General features: G+C 36.5%; 1 non-coding gene across 1 annotated transcript; it reads left to right on the plus strand.

Moving 5' to 3' along the window:
• Nucleotides 1–12416: 12416 nt before the first annotated feature.
• Nucleotides 12417–12523, plus strand: LOC121209105 (small nucleolar RNA R71). The gene has a single exon (XR_005904222.1). It is a non-coding gene; the product is annotated as a small nucleolar RNA R71 (small nucleolar RNA).
• The last annotated feature ends 673 nt before the right edge of the window (nt 12524–13196 follow it).

Raw genomic sequence — 13196 nt, forward strand, 5'->3', positions numbered from 1 at the left:
TGCATTTAATTAAACAAGACATACTTAAAGACTAAAGTATTGAGCTGGATCGAGCTCAAATGAGCTGAATTTGAATTGGACGGAGCTCATGGAGCTGGAAACGAACTGGGATCAGCTTGCTAGCAATGCAATGCTCGACTAAGGAGACTTGACTGACGGGTTCGCTGGGCGCGCTTGCATCATTCCCCCCCTTTTTTAGGCGACTTGCCCTCAAATCGGGCTATTCATCTATTGGAAAATATTTCCTCTCGTTTAGCTTTCCTCAATCGAACGGAATGGAATATATCACACAAACTTGGAAATGGTTTATCAATGGACAAGAAAGAACATCACTATCATAGATAAGTAACAGAGGGTTAAGACAACAAAAACCTAAAGATAAACCAAATGCTAAGCAAAAAACTAATTTTATTTTGCCAAAATGACTTATCAATTTTGACAATGTCAAGTGAAAAGTATTCAATTCCAAATAGTTCTTATAGAATATAGTCCAAAGATCATACGACAATAATCTCAATTAGGCAAAGAAAACATACTTCAATTTATCAAAAAGTTTCGTTAGGCAATCTTTACAAACATGTAATCTTAGTTGGATCAAAGGATAATTAGTCATGAACGTTTGTAAAAAGTCAAACACGTTAATCCAAATCAAAAACTTTTCAATATGTTTATTCAAAAATAGAAGTTCACATAATTGTACACGCAAAGTGTACCATGGCCAACATCTTTCAATCATTTGCTTACTAACATAATTTGTGTTAACATTATGTTCATTATCACATTCCAACACAAACAGATTATTACAAGGCCAAGGAGAAAAATCATCCACATCAAGATCCAAATAAGGTTCAAACATTAATGTATCACAAAGATTTGAAACTTTACTCAAATTAAGCAAAGATGTTCGAATATTTTCTGAAACTTTACCTTAACAGCCTTTAAGAGAAGAAATCTCATGAACAGTTTTACCTTTTTCAATCAAAACAAATCTTCTCTCTTCGGAAAGGTAATGTAAAACAAACCTTTTACTTCATTCAATTTGAGTGTACAATGAGGCACCATGACATCTCATGCTTCTCAAAGGGTGGAATTCACAAAAATGAGAGTGGTTAGTATTAATGAAAACAATAGGCTTAAATGGAAAAGATAAATCATAATTGGAATTTAATTCAAGTCCCATAGCATAAGTCAATCTTACCTTGTCAAAATGAAACAAAACCTTTATATATGGCCAAGCAAAATGATTAGAGAACAAATCAAAATTGGAAACCAAATCATCGAATTTCATTTCCTTAACAAAAGTTCAAACATCAAGCAAACATAAGTTGAATGCAAAAGATGCAAAATACTTAAATGTTCCATAAAACAAATCTATGTAACATATGCCAGGCTTGAACACACGTACTTGATGATGAATTCCAATAGGCAACATGTTAGAAGAAAATATAATCAACTCACCACATGACTTAAATTCCACTTGAGCAATCAAGCATACAGAGTTGACAAAACCAAGCATATCAAGATATGGGAATCTCATATAAAAATTCAAATTTTTATCTTGAAGGCCAAAATCAAACGGTTTGAACATTGCATGTGAAAGCCTTTTAACATGTATGTTAAACAAAAACATGGTGAACATACAACTATTCAAAGATTCAAATCATCACAAACCAAATGAACATGCATGTTTAAACAGACATATTTAACACATGAGTTCAAAAAGCTTATATAACCAAAATTTGTATGTACAAAGCTTTTATCAAGCACATCTAAAATTCGATTAGGGTGAGCCAATCCAATAGAAGGATCAAACGTGTCACAAGACAGAATTTTCACGGCACTTTTTGAAGCAAGGTCATCAAGAGATGAACAAGGACTAATCAAATCAAATGATGGAGGCACGTCAGAAATTGACCCATCAAAATCTTTATGAGCAATTTTTAAATTGGACGACCTTGATTCGATAAACATGGAATCCTTACCTTTCTTACCTTAAATCACAAGTGGGTGGTCGTCATTTGCGTACTTACCTTTCTCGAATAATTGAAAACATCTCTCGTTTGGAAGGTAGTGAAGCTGGAATTGGTCGTACAAGACTTTAGGAACCTGAAAAGTTACATCACAAAAAGATCGAACAGGTGGGTTAGTGGAAACAATCCTTGCTTGCTCACTTTCTTTTCCACTTGATTCCTTTTTCTCAAGATCTCTCGTTTCTTTTTCCTCAATCTCTTTTTCCACTCGTTGTTTTTGTTCAACTTCTTTTTCTCTCTCAAACTCTTGTTCAATCTCTTTTTCAATTTCTTTTTCAATCTCATTTTCACTCTCTTTTTGTTCTTTTTCTTTTTCATCGGCTTTTTTAATGACTTTCTCGAGCTCTTCCAAGAATCTCCCATTTTCTCTCTTACTGGCTTCTTGCCTCTCTTTTATTTCTTTTTCTTTTTCTACTTTTGCTTTTCTTATTTTCTTTTTACAAGAAGATACAAAAGAATCATGAAAACAATGATTTTGTTCAAAAGAAGGAAAATTATTTGCATAAGAATCTTGATCAATGCTTCGTGAAAAATATTCTGAGTAGAATTTCCTTGAAGATCGGAAAGAGGTATGCCTATCTCTTCGGATGTTATCTTGGACAGGTTCAAAATCGCGGTCAAACTCTCGTTGTCTTGAATTCCTTGATGAAAAGAAATCTCGATTGAAATCTCTTGGTCTCAAAGTCGATGATGAATAGGAATCACAATGGAAATCTTTTCTCGAATGATCATTGAATGTATGTCTTCGTGATATTCTTGATTCCACTTTCCAACTTGAAGACATTCGTTCTCGTTGGTCTCTTTTCTTCCCACGGTCTAATCTCTTGTGCAATGTATCGAATTTAGAATTCACCGTTATTCGCATTTCTTGCACCAAATATTGGAACTTTAATTTAGTAAATTCTTCACGAGACATGATGTTATTGCTGGAAAGAAAATTTGTTAGATAAAACCAAAAGTAAATTCCTCACAACAAAATCCTCACAATTTCACTCGGAAAGAAAAAAATTAATGGTTTGCACTCACGCTCGTGTTTACACTCGTTTGGCTTTTACCTCTACTCGAATGTGCTCACGTACTCGTGCCTTTTACCTCTAAATCTTTCTCTCACAATTTATTATTTGCACTCGCCAAGGCCTTATCGTAGGCTTAGACGTCCGTTTCAAATGGTTTAACAAAGGATTATGATAAGGGATTAAGGGTTGGCTGGAGGAAGATGGAAATGGTTTTGAAGTGTGGCGTTGGGGTAAGGGGTGAATGGTAGAAAACGAATGTACCTGATCGGGATGACAAGAAACGTATCAATACAAATAGAATAAAATTTAACACACTTATTTTTTCGAATTTTTTTTGAACTTTTTTTCGAAACTCTTTTTTTAACTTTTTTTTCGAAACTTTTTTTTTAACTTACTTGATGAGTCACGGACTATCCCGAGAGTAATTTCAAATGGTCGCACTCCTCATTTAAATAGATCTGATACCAAATGATATGATCCACCTCGGCGTGAGTTGAGTCGTATGCAAGTTTGCCCGATCGTCTACGAAGAAGTATCGTTCGATTTGTTCAAAGGATGTTTTAAATGAATAATGGCGGAAGCTATGTAAAAAGGGCTCAAAAATGGGTTTATGGATATGAAGTTTATGTAAGTTCAGTTATAGAAAAATAATAAAAGATGGAGATAAATATAGTAATTAGATAACAAACAATGGATGTAAAGTGAATTAATGGTTCAATTATGATGAAACAAAAGGATCGAATGGAATAGAATGAAAATGACCTCAAAAACAAACACGAACCAATATTAGAAAATATTGACCCAAATGCTTATAAGTTTTCAAGGTGGTCGGATGGAGAATAGGATAACCTCGACCCGCTACTTAGCAAAGTAAAAACCTTGGTATAAGGGTGAACGCCACAATATTTGATAGTGATAAGTTCAAGATAAAGAAGAAGGCTAGTTGACGCCACTAGTAACGTAGATAACCCAACGAGTTCTTCAACAAAATATGAGAGGAAGAAATCTCACAAATTTCATATAAGTTCAATAATGTTTTAAAACTAAGCAAAAAGATCATCCCTTTACAAAGGCTGATTTCACCTATTTATAGTGCTAAAATAGACTAGCTGAATGGTCACAAAGTAATATGCCAATCAAAAGCTGAAATTTAATTCAAGTCTTTTCACATTCTTGAGCCAAATAACTTCATCCTTGAAATCACTTTAATTTAGCTGAATGAATGACTTTAAGTGCTTGAAAAATGACTCTTGAGTTAGCCCTTAGTCAGCCGAATGGACACCAACTTCTTAATCAACTTCTTGAAAAATGGCTGGTAGTGGAAAGGTTGCTGCCAAAATTAATTTGGATGATAAAATGCTTCTTAAACCTCCTTTAAATGATGTATAAAACATCCCTTGTAATGGCCACCTCATTTGTAACCAAAAATGAATTAAAATGTCACTTTATTTAATGTGTAACAGCCCTTGTAATGTAATAGTTATGACTTGAAAAGACTCCTGCAATAAATACATTAAAATGAGCTTATTAAACACATGTAAACACCTATTAAACATAATACACATTAATACTTAACTTAGGTAAATGAACTATGCATCAATTATTCTAGCAACTAGTTAATTAAAGAAGCATCATTAAATAAACTTAACTCATGCATCAATAAATAATCCTAGGAACTAAATTAATTAAGAGCAACACTTATTAAATGAAGTTCAATAAAAAAAACTTATTAATTAAACTAAGATGAGTTGAATAAATGTCCAACAACTCATTTATTAAACTAAGATGCTTAAATGCATTGTTTAAAATGCAAACTAAATGAACAAATGAGTACTTAATGCAAGACTTAATTTAATGATGCAGACTTATACTAACATGGGAGTTACATATGCATGACTTTATTAAATGCATAAAACATAATGCATGTCATAATTAAAATATATAGATCAATAATGCATGAGATTTACTAAAGATGCATTTAATTAAACAAGACATAATTAAAGACTAAAGTATTGAGTTGGATGAGCTGAATTTGAACTGGACGGAGCTCGTGGAGCTGGAAACGAATTGGGATTAGCTTGCCAACAATGCAAGGCTCGATTAAGGAGACTTGACTGACGGGGTTCTGATCGAGTGATTTTGTGATGGGTTTTAAATATTTATAATTAATCGTTCTTGAACTTAACTATTATCGCGATGTAGGCAAGTGTACCTATCGAACAGTAGCATAGTTTTAGCAAGACCGGATTATCGAACCCAAAAGAACTAAAAGTGCTAGTAATGACTGTCTTTTTATTATCTAGCCTAAGAATAAAGAAGTTTTTGTTTTAACTAACTGATTATCTCAACTAAGAATTCACAGAGAATGGCATTGGGGAATTGCTTTTGGGAAAGTCGATTGAATTAAGACAATACCTAAGGAAAAATCCACCTAGACTGTACTTTTTATTCTGGCTCCGAATCGGAGGATTTATTCATTTAACTTGCTCCGTAAAGATCCCTCAGTTATGTTATTATCCCTATTCAAGACTAATAACGTCTAATCCCTAGATTGAATAATTGAGACCTTTCTTTAATTAACACCCTAGGGTTGCATTAACTCGATCTATGGATCCCCTTATTAGGTTTCACCCTAATCCAGAAAAATATTGCCACCCTATGTCTAGGCACGCAAACAACTCCACTTAATTATGACAAATGTACTCTTAGACATTGTCTATTCCTACTCTAAATAAGAGCTTATCTTGAATCAATATCCTAGGATATCAAAACAAGAATTAAGAACACATAATTAAGAGCAAGTTAAATATTTATCATACAATTTAGAAAATAATAACAAGATTCGTCTTAGGTTTCATTCCCCTTAGGTATTTAGGGGTTTTAGTTCATAACTAAATAAGAAAACATCTTAGAATAATAAAGAATACAAAACATGAAGAAAACTCAAAAATCCTGAAGGGGAACTTGGGGAGAGCTCTTCAGTCTTGATGGTGAATCTGGCTTCTGAGATGGATCAATCGGCTTCGTTGGAGTAATTCCTTACTCCTTATTCTGTGTGTCTCTTTTCTTCCTCCTATAGGGTGTATTTATAGGCTTAGGAATGCCTAAGAGCCCTCAAAATTAGCTTTTTCTAAATTAGACTCAACTTGGGCTCGGCAGGGACACACCCGTGTGAATCGTGCTTCGAAACTGCCAAATTGACACAGCTGTGTAATCTGCCCATGTGAAGAAGTCCAGGCTGCGTTGATTTCGTACTTTGGCCCATTTTCTCCATTTTTGGCCCATTTCTCGTTCCTTTCGCTCTCCTATTGTCTCCTAAGTATAAAACATGAAATTAAAGCATTAGGAGCATCAAATTCACCAATTCTAATGGAAAATCATCCATAAAATGCGTTAAGCATGGGGTAAAAATATGTATAAATTACGGTTTATCAAATACCCCCACATTTAAACATTTGCTTGTCTTCAAGCAAAATTCTCAACTCATAATCAAAATAAATTATTCTCAACTTATAATTTCTATCGATAATATCTCAAAATAATCCATAGGTAATCATACATTGAGAATTCAACTAAAAGAACATAAAAGTTTCAAACATTTCAAGTTGAGTATTTAATCATGCAGACATAGGTGTCTCCCCTCATCTAAGTAATTACCTTTGATTCAGAATATCACAGAGTTTCACATTCTCACTAAAGATTCACTCAAATTACTCGAGGTGTTTAAGGACAATAAATGAAACAATAGTCAATAATGAAAAGTCATTACCATAGGCTTGCATGAAAATCAAATCTCCACCACTATAATTTAAGATGATACTTCAATTAAAAGGTCTTTAGAGGATTGTAATGAGGCTTGGTTAGGGGGTGTGGTCACAAGCTGAAAGAAAGGGTTAGAATCGAGATTGAGTTGAAAAATTACCTAACTAGAAAAATAGCTAGTTATCAATTGCGTACAATAGAGCTTTTCTCAGAATATGGAATTTAACTTCTTTAGCTCAGAAGATTACTACTATTAGGATGTATACACACAATTTTTTTTTAAGAACAAGTTAAATTACAAAGTAGAATAAAACATAGCTAAGCAACTATTTCAATTCAAATCATGACAAAAATGGGGCTCAAATTAATTTAGGGGATTTCAACAAGAATGGGTTAAAGGTTAATATTAAGGGTAATACAAGAAAAGGCTTGTTAGGCTCAAAGGGGTTTACTAGGGGTTAATCGTGGAGGTAGGCTTTTCATGGCATTAGTGGGTTAATCCTAAGTGCCTTAATCATTTTGACATATCAAATCAAATGGTGTGGTCTCGACATGCATAATCAAGCAAGTTCTAGAATAACAGTTCAATAATGACGCACTCAAAGCAATAATAAAAGTGAGCATGAAAGAATTAATAGATGCTCAAAAGGCTCAAAAATCTCACAAAAATTATGGCTTTTTGATGTTTAAAACTTGTGAATTCTATCTCAAAGTAATACCTAAGCTTTGGGGAAACAACCTAAGATTTTAAATTCTTAAAGATCAACTTATCATGCTTGATTCTCTAATGTCTTAAAGTTTAAAAATCAATGCATAACTGCCTATGTTTTAATTCAAGATATATCAACTAAAATCATAAATCAATTAAAATTTATCTTAAATATGATATGAGAGCTTTTTAAGAGAACAAGGCAGTCATTCAGGGATTTTTCTAATGATGAAATAAATACCCCCCACACTTAAGATGTACATTGCCCTCAATGTAGAAAGAAAGATATTAGAATATAAAAATAAGATAAGGAGAGAAGTGAAACTTCCTGTATGATGAATTCCTCGAACTGGAGTTTTGGAGAGTAATCGGTTCGAGAGTGGAGGAGGATACTCCGGCAGTAGCAGAGGTCCATTAGTCTATAAGTCCTGTGCCAAAAGAATATTATATCTAGTGGTAGCTATGGTCATGGTCGATCAGGACATGGCAGTCGTGAAGAACCTTTCCCGGTGGAGTTGTTAGTTCCTATGCGATGATGAGCATAAGAGCTCTATATAACTATGATAAAATCAGGAACCTTTTTAGGGATATTAGGAAGAAGAATTACTCATAAAGAAATAACCGAAATTGATAATTAAAAATAAAATTCTAAAATCTAATAAAAATAAAAAGTAGTTTTAATAAAAATTAAAAACCTGAAATACTAAATAAATGTTTTAAACATCTTCATTGCTGGATGGTTTACGAGGTGGGACTGGCAATGAGATATAGAGGTACTGACAAATCTATTGTAGAGTAGCACCAATGTTGTCAAATCGTTGAAAACACTGCTGCTCGAATCGAGTGAGGCGCTTAGATATGTCAGCATAGGAAGCCGCCGCATGAACTGGACGAGAGGGTGGTGGTGGCTGAGTCGGTGGGTCCTCGTACTGTGGAGGGACATCATCAGGAATTTCCTCATAGCCTCCTCATCGGTAGATTGGGCGAGACGATATTGGGGAGGGTAGGTTCCTCAGCGCCTCTCGATCATCCTCATGCTAAGCATGCTCGAGATACCTTGTGGAGACATCTTACCGATGAGTGTAAGGGATGATTCTTGGGCCGCTGTACTGAGGAGCCCAAAGTGTCGAGACAACCGAGTAACATAGGGGCCAATGGAGATGACCCCATTCCTATGCCGCTCTGTCTGGTGCTGAATCACGAGGACGATGAAATAGGCAAGGTCGATGACGTGCCCGTGCAACATACACCATAAAAAGTAGGCATCGTGAGTGTTGACGATTCCAGTGCTCTCTCGCCTCCCTGTAATCGTGTGAGCCAAAATGGCGTGTAGGTACCTCATGGATGGTGGGAGAACTGATGCTTCAGAGCGGCTAGGATTGTAGGAGGCTGTGCTAGGGGCCAAAGTGTGCCAGCACTTCGAGGGAGAGAAATGTATGTGGCGAGTGGGAGCATGTAGTTCAGTCTTCTCCTTGAACACCTCCGTATATAAGCCCAGTGCAGCACCGAACTCTGGGACGCTTAGCTGGTGGACTAACCTGCCTAGGTAAAACTGGATCGTGTCGGGATCATCGTAGTTCGTCATTACGGTTTGAAGATGGAACATTGAGCACAGTTCCATCATGAGCTCGAGGTATATTAGTTCGATGATCCCAAAGAACAACTCCCAAGGGTCGGTGGTTAGGAGGGCCCGAATCGCATCAGCCAACTGAACTTGTTCTATGGTAGCCCTGTCGATGCAACGGCCCACAATTAAATGTCGGGCCCGAAAGATTTGGAAGAGTTCTTTCTGGGGCCCATGGGGGAACTGCAGGAGAGGGTGACAAATTTTCGTGGTTGGACCCGCGGAAGATGACGCTCTCTTCCGTTTCTTTGAAGCAGGTACGGCGGTTTTCTTTCCTCGTGAAAACGAAATGGTACCTACGATCAAAACCATTAATTCATCTTGAGGAATTATCAAAGTAAAATCAAGATAAATTTTAAATAACAATCATAATTTCAGCAACTATAAGACTAACAAGTTAATCAAAGCAATCAATTGTATGGCATAAAAATGGCAACGAATTTCATGGAATGCAACATGTGTGACGGATGAAAAATGTGAACACTAAAGGCATGAGTATGTATATTGTTCTAATCATGAATATTTACTTCTAACTAATCAAATAAAGTAGAGATATCATATAAAGAGTAAGAATTTGAATATGGAAAAAAAAGAGAATAACTTGTTCTATGAATAAAATGTGAGTGATAGAAAGATGAAAATAATCATGAAAAATGCATAGTACTATGATAACTAACATGAAAAATGAGTGCAATGAAAGGGAAAAAAAGTAAACAAACACTAGAAAAGGGAGAATGTGCAGCAAAAATAGAGTTGGATGTGGCGCACGGGTGTGGCGGGGAGGTCGTGTGGACTTGCAGCGGCTAGGGTTAGGGTTTTTGGGTGGGGAAGACAATGAATAGTGCAGGGTTTTTATCGATTTTGGCGCACACTGCCAGGTAACACGCCCGTGTTCCCCAATTTCAGGCCGTGTGATTCGCGAATTTTGAATTTGGGCACGTCTGACATTTAGTACACGCCCGTGTTCCTTGGGCATGTAGGTGCACACGGCCGTGTCACACGGCCATGTTTGGCGTTGTTCGCTTCTCCCACGCCCGTGTATGAAAGCCCCACACCCGTGTTAATTTGAAAGGTTTGATCACGGGTGTTAGACACGGGCGTGTCGCACGCTCGTGCTATTTTAACTGGTTCACCCACAGTTCTTCCAAACGAGCGTGTCTCATGCCCGTGTCGTTTTGGTAGGCTCGACCACGGCCATGTCGCACGGTCGTGGCATTTTATCGCAGCCCGTGTTTGAGAAAAATTATTGTCCTGTTTTCACACGGCCCTAAGCATGCCCGTGCTCATGGCCGTGTCCTTGTGGAAAACCTGTATTCAAGTGCTCTGTTAGTAAGTTAGATGTTGAAGACTAAATTTTAAAGAAGTTAATACAGTTAGTGCTCGGCTTGCCTTCCGAGAAGCATTTATTTATAGTCTAAGCTCGACTTACCTCTCCGTTGAATGATCATGGTGGTTTGAGGAGTTTATACTCCTCATTCCTACTATTAATCTCGTCAAAATAAGGTTTTAAACGGGTGTTATTTACCTTAAAAGTGTCAAACTTGGGATGACTCACCTCAACCGTAACGAATGGGAAAATGTTGAGTACTGTAAGAGGGATTTCTTCATTCGATGTGGTAGCGACAATATAGGGATCTGCGGCATCTAATAAGACTCTATCTCCAACCTTAAGTTGATTTGGAAAAGGATTGAGCTCGTTCTATAGTAGATTCGGTTTGTTAGGTGTTCTCGGTTTATGCGCCCTCTATTCATCTAGCTCCTCGATTTGTAGCCTTTGATCGTCATGAATGGGTCCTCTACTATTGCTTGAGAATGGTTCATGTACTTCCTTCAGACTCATTTCCTACAAAGAAGGTTGCCAGAATTGCGAGCTTGAAGGGTGATTGTTTCATCTCCCACACGAAGTGTGAGTTCACTTGTGCCAACATCAACAATTGTTTTAGTAGTTGCTAAAAAGGGCCTTCCTAGAATTAAAGGAGTGTTTCTATCCTCCTCTATGTCTACAACAATAAAGTCAATGGGAAATATAAATTTATCAATTTTAACTAGCATATCTTCAATAATACCCCTAGGAAATCTTATAGTTTTATCTGCTAATTGAATGCTCATCCTAGTCTATTTGGGTTTCTCAAGACCTAATTGCTTAAACATTTTGTAAGGCATGATGTTGATACTAGCCCCTAAATCAGCTAATGCATTATTAACATCTAAACTACCAATTAAGCAAGGAATCATAAAACTCCCTATATCTTTTAGTTTGTTGGGTAGTTTATTTTGGAGAATAGCTGAGCAAACTACATTTAGCTCTTGCGATGCCTCGTCCAAATTCCACTTATTTGCTAAAAGTTCCTTTAAAAATTTCATTGCGTTTGGCATCTGCGATAGCACTTCAATAAACGGTAAGTTAATGTGTAATTTTTTTAAGAGTTTAAGAAATTTACCAAATTGTTCATCTGAGTGGTCTTTCCTTGTCGCGTTGGGGTATGGCACACGAGGTTTATATTCGACATTCACTGATTTATTTTTATTATGACCTACCTCACCTTGATCTTTGCTTACCACAGTTTCTTGCTTCGGTTCTGGTTCAGGCTCAACGACTCCTTCATCTTGAACATTAATCGTGTTGAGTTGTTCCCTTGGGTTAAGTTCGGTATTACTTGGCAAACTAGCTTGTGGTCGTTCGGAGATTAGTTTGGAAAGCTGGCCTATCTGAGTTTCGAGCCCTTGGATCAATGCTTGTTGACTTTTAAGTGCTGTCTCGGTGTTCTGGAAATGAGTTTTTGACACCGGTATAAACTTTGAAAGCATCTATTCAAGGTTCGGCTTCTTTTCCTGTTGGTAGGGTGGTTGTTGGTAGCTAGGAGGTGGTTGTGGTCCTTGATTTCCTTGACCGCCTCCAACCTACATTGTAAGTGTTACTATATGAATTGTTTTGAGGTCGAGGATTATTACCCATGTAATTTAATTGCTCGTTATCCATATTTTGGCCATAAGGTTGGTATTTCGAATGGCTTGTTCCACCTCCACTTGCTTCGCACTGCATTACTGGGTGAACCTGTGAAGAACTAAGAAAACTATCAATTTTCTTATGAAGAATTCTACCTGATTAGAGAGCATGGTGACTGAATCAACACTGTAAACGCCAGCTGTTTTTTTTTGGCTTTGTCCTCATAACTTGCCACTGATAGTTATTTAGTGACGTCTCCTCTATAAACTCATAGGCATCTTCAGGATTCAGGCCATTATGGAATGTTTGAACCTGTAGCCAAAACGATAACCCATGGTGAGGGCACCTTCTCAAAAGGTCCTTATATCTCTCCCATGCATCGTAGAGTGTTTCTAAATCCATCTGCACAAAAGAAGAGATATCATTACGTAATTTAGCCGTTTTAGCCAGCGAAAAATATTTTAGTAAAAATTTTTCAGTCATTTGTTCCCAAGTAGTAATTGACTCTCGTGGTAATGAGTTCAACCACTGTTTAGCTTTGTTTCTTAATGAAAAGGGAAACAACCGAAGACGTATAGCATCATTAGAAATGCCATTGATTTTAAATGTATCGCAGAATTCTAGGAAGTTTGCTAAGTGAGCGTTGGGATCCTCATCCTGCAAATCGTCAAACTGAACAAATTGCTGTATCATTTGAATAGTGTTAGGTTTTAGTTCAAAAGTATTTGCAGCTATAGCCGGTCTAACTATGCTTGATTTAGTTCCTGTTAAGGAAGGTTTAGCATAATCATACATAGTGCGTGGAGCAGGATTTTGATTAACCGCAATTGCAGGAGGTAACTGATTGTCTTGGTTTTCAACCATCTCTTCGGTTAGGGGTTGAGTATCGTCCTCTTGCTCGTTCTCTGTGTATCTTAAGCTTCGCCTTATTTCTCTTTGGTTTCTGTGAACTGTGCGATCGATTTCTTCGTCAAAAAGTAGTGGTCTTGACGGGTTTCTTCTAGTCATAAACTATAAAAACTTTCCATGAGAAGGAAAAACTAAATTAATAAGTAATAAAAATAATAAAATTAAATTAAATTACAAGAAAAATAAATGGCTAAAGTAA

Source organism: Gossypium hirsutum, chromosome A10 (assembly GCF_007990345.1).
Source record: "Gossypium hirsutum isolate 1008001.06 chromosome A10, Gossypium_hirsutum_v2.1, whole genome shotgun sequence".
Classification (NCBI taxonomy): Eukaryota; Viridiplantae; Streptophyta; class Magnoliopsida; order Malvales; family Malvaceae; genus Gossypium; species Gossypium hirsutum.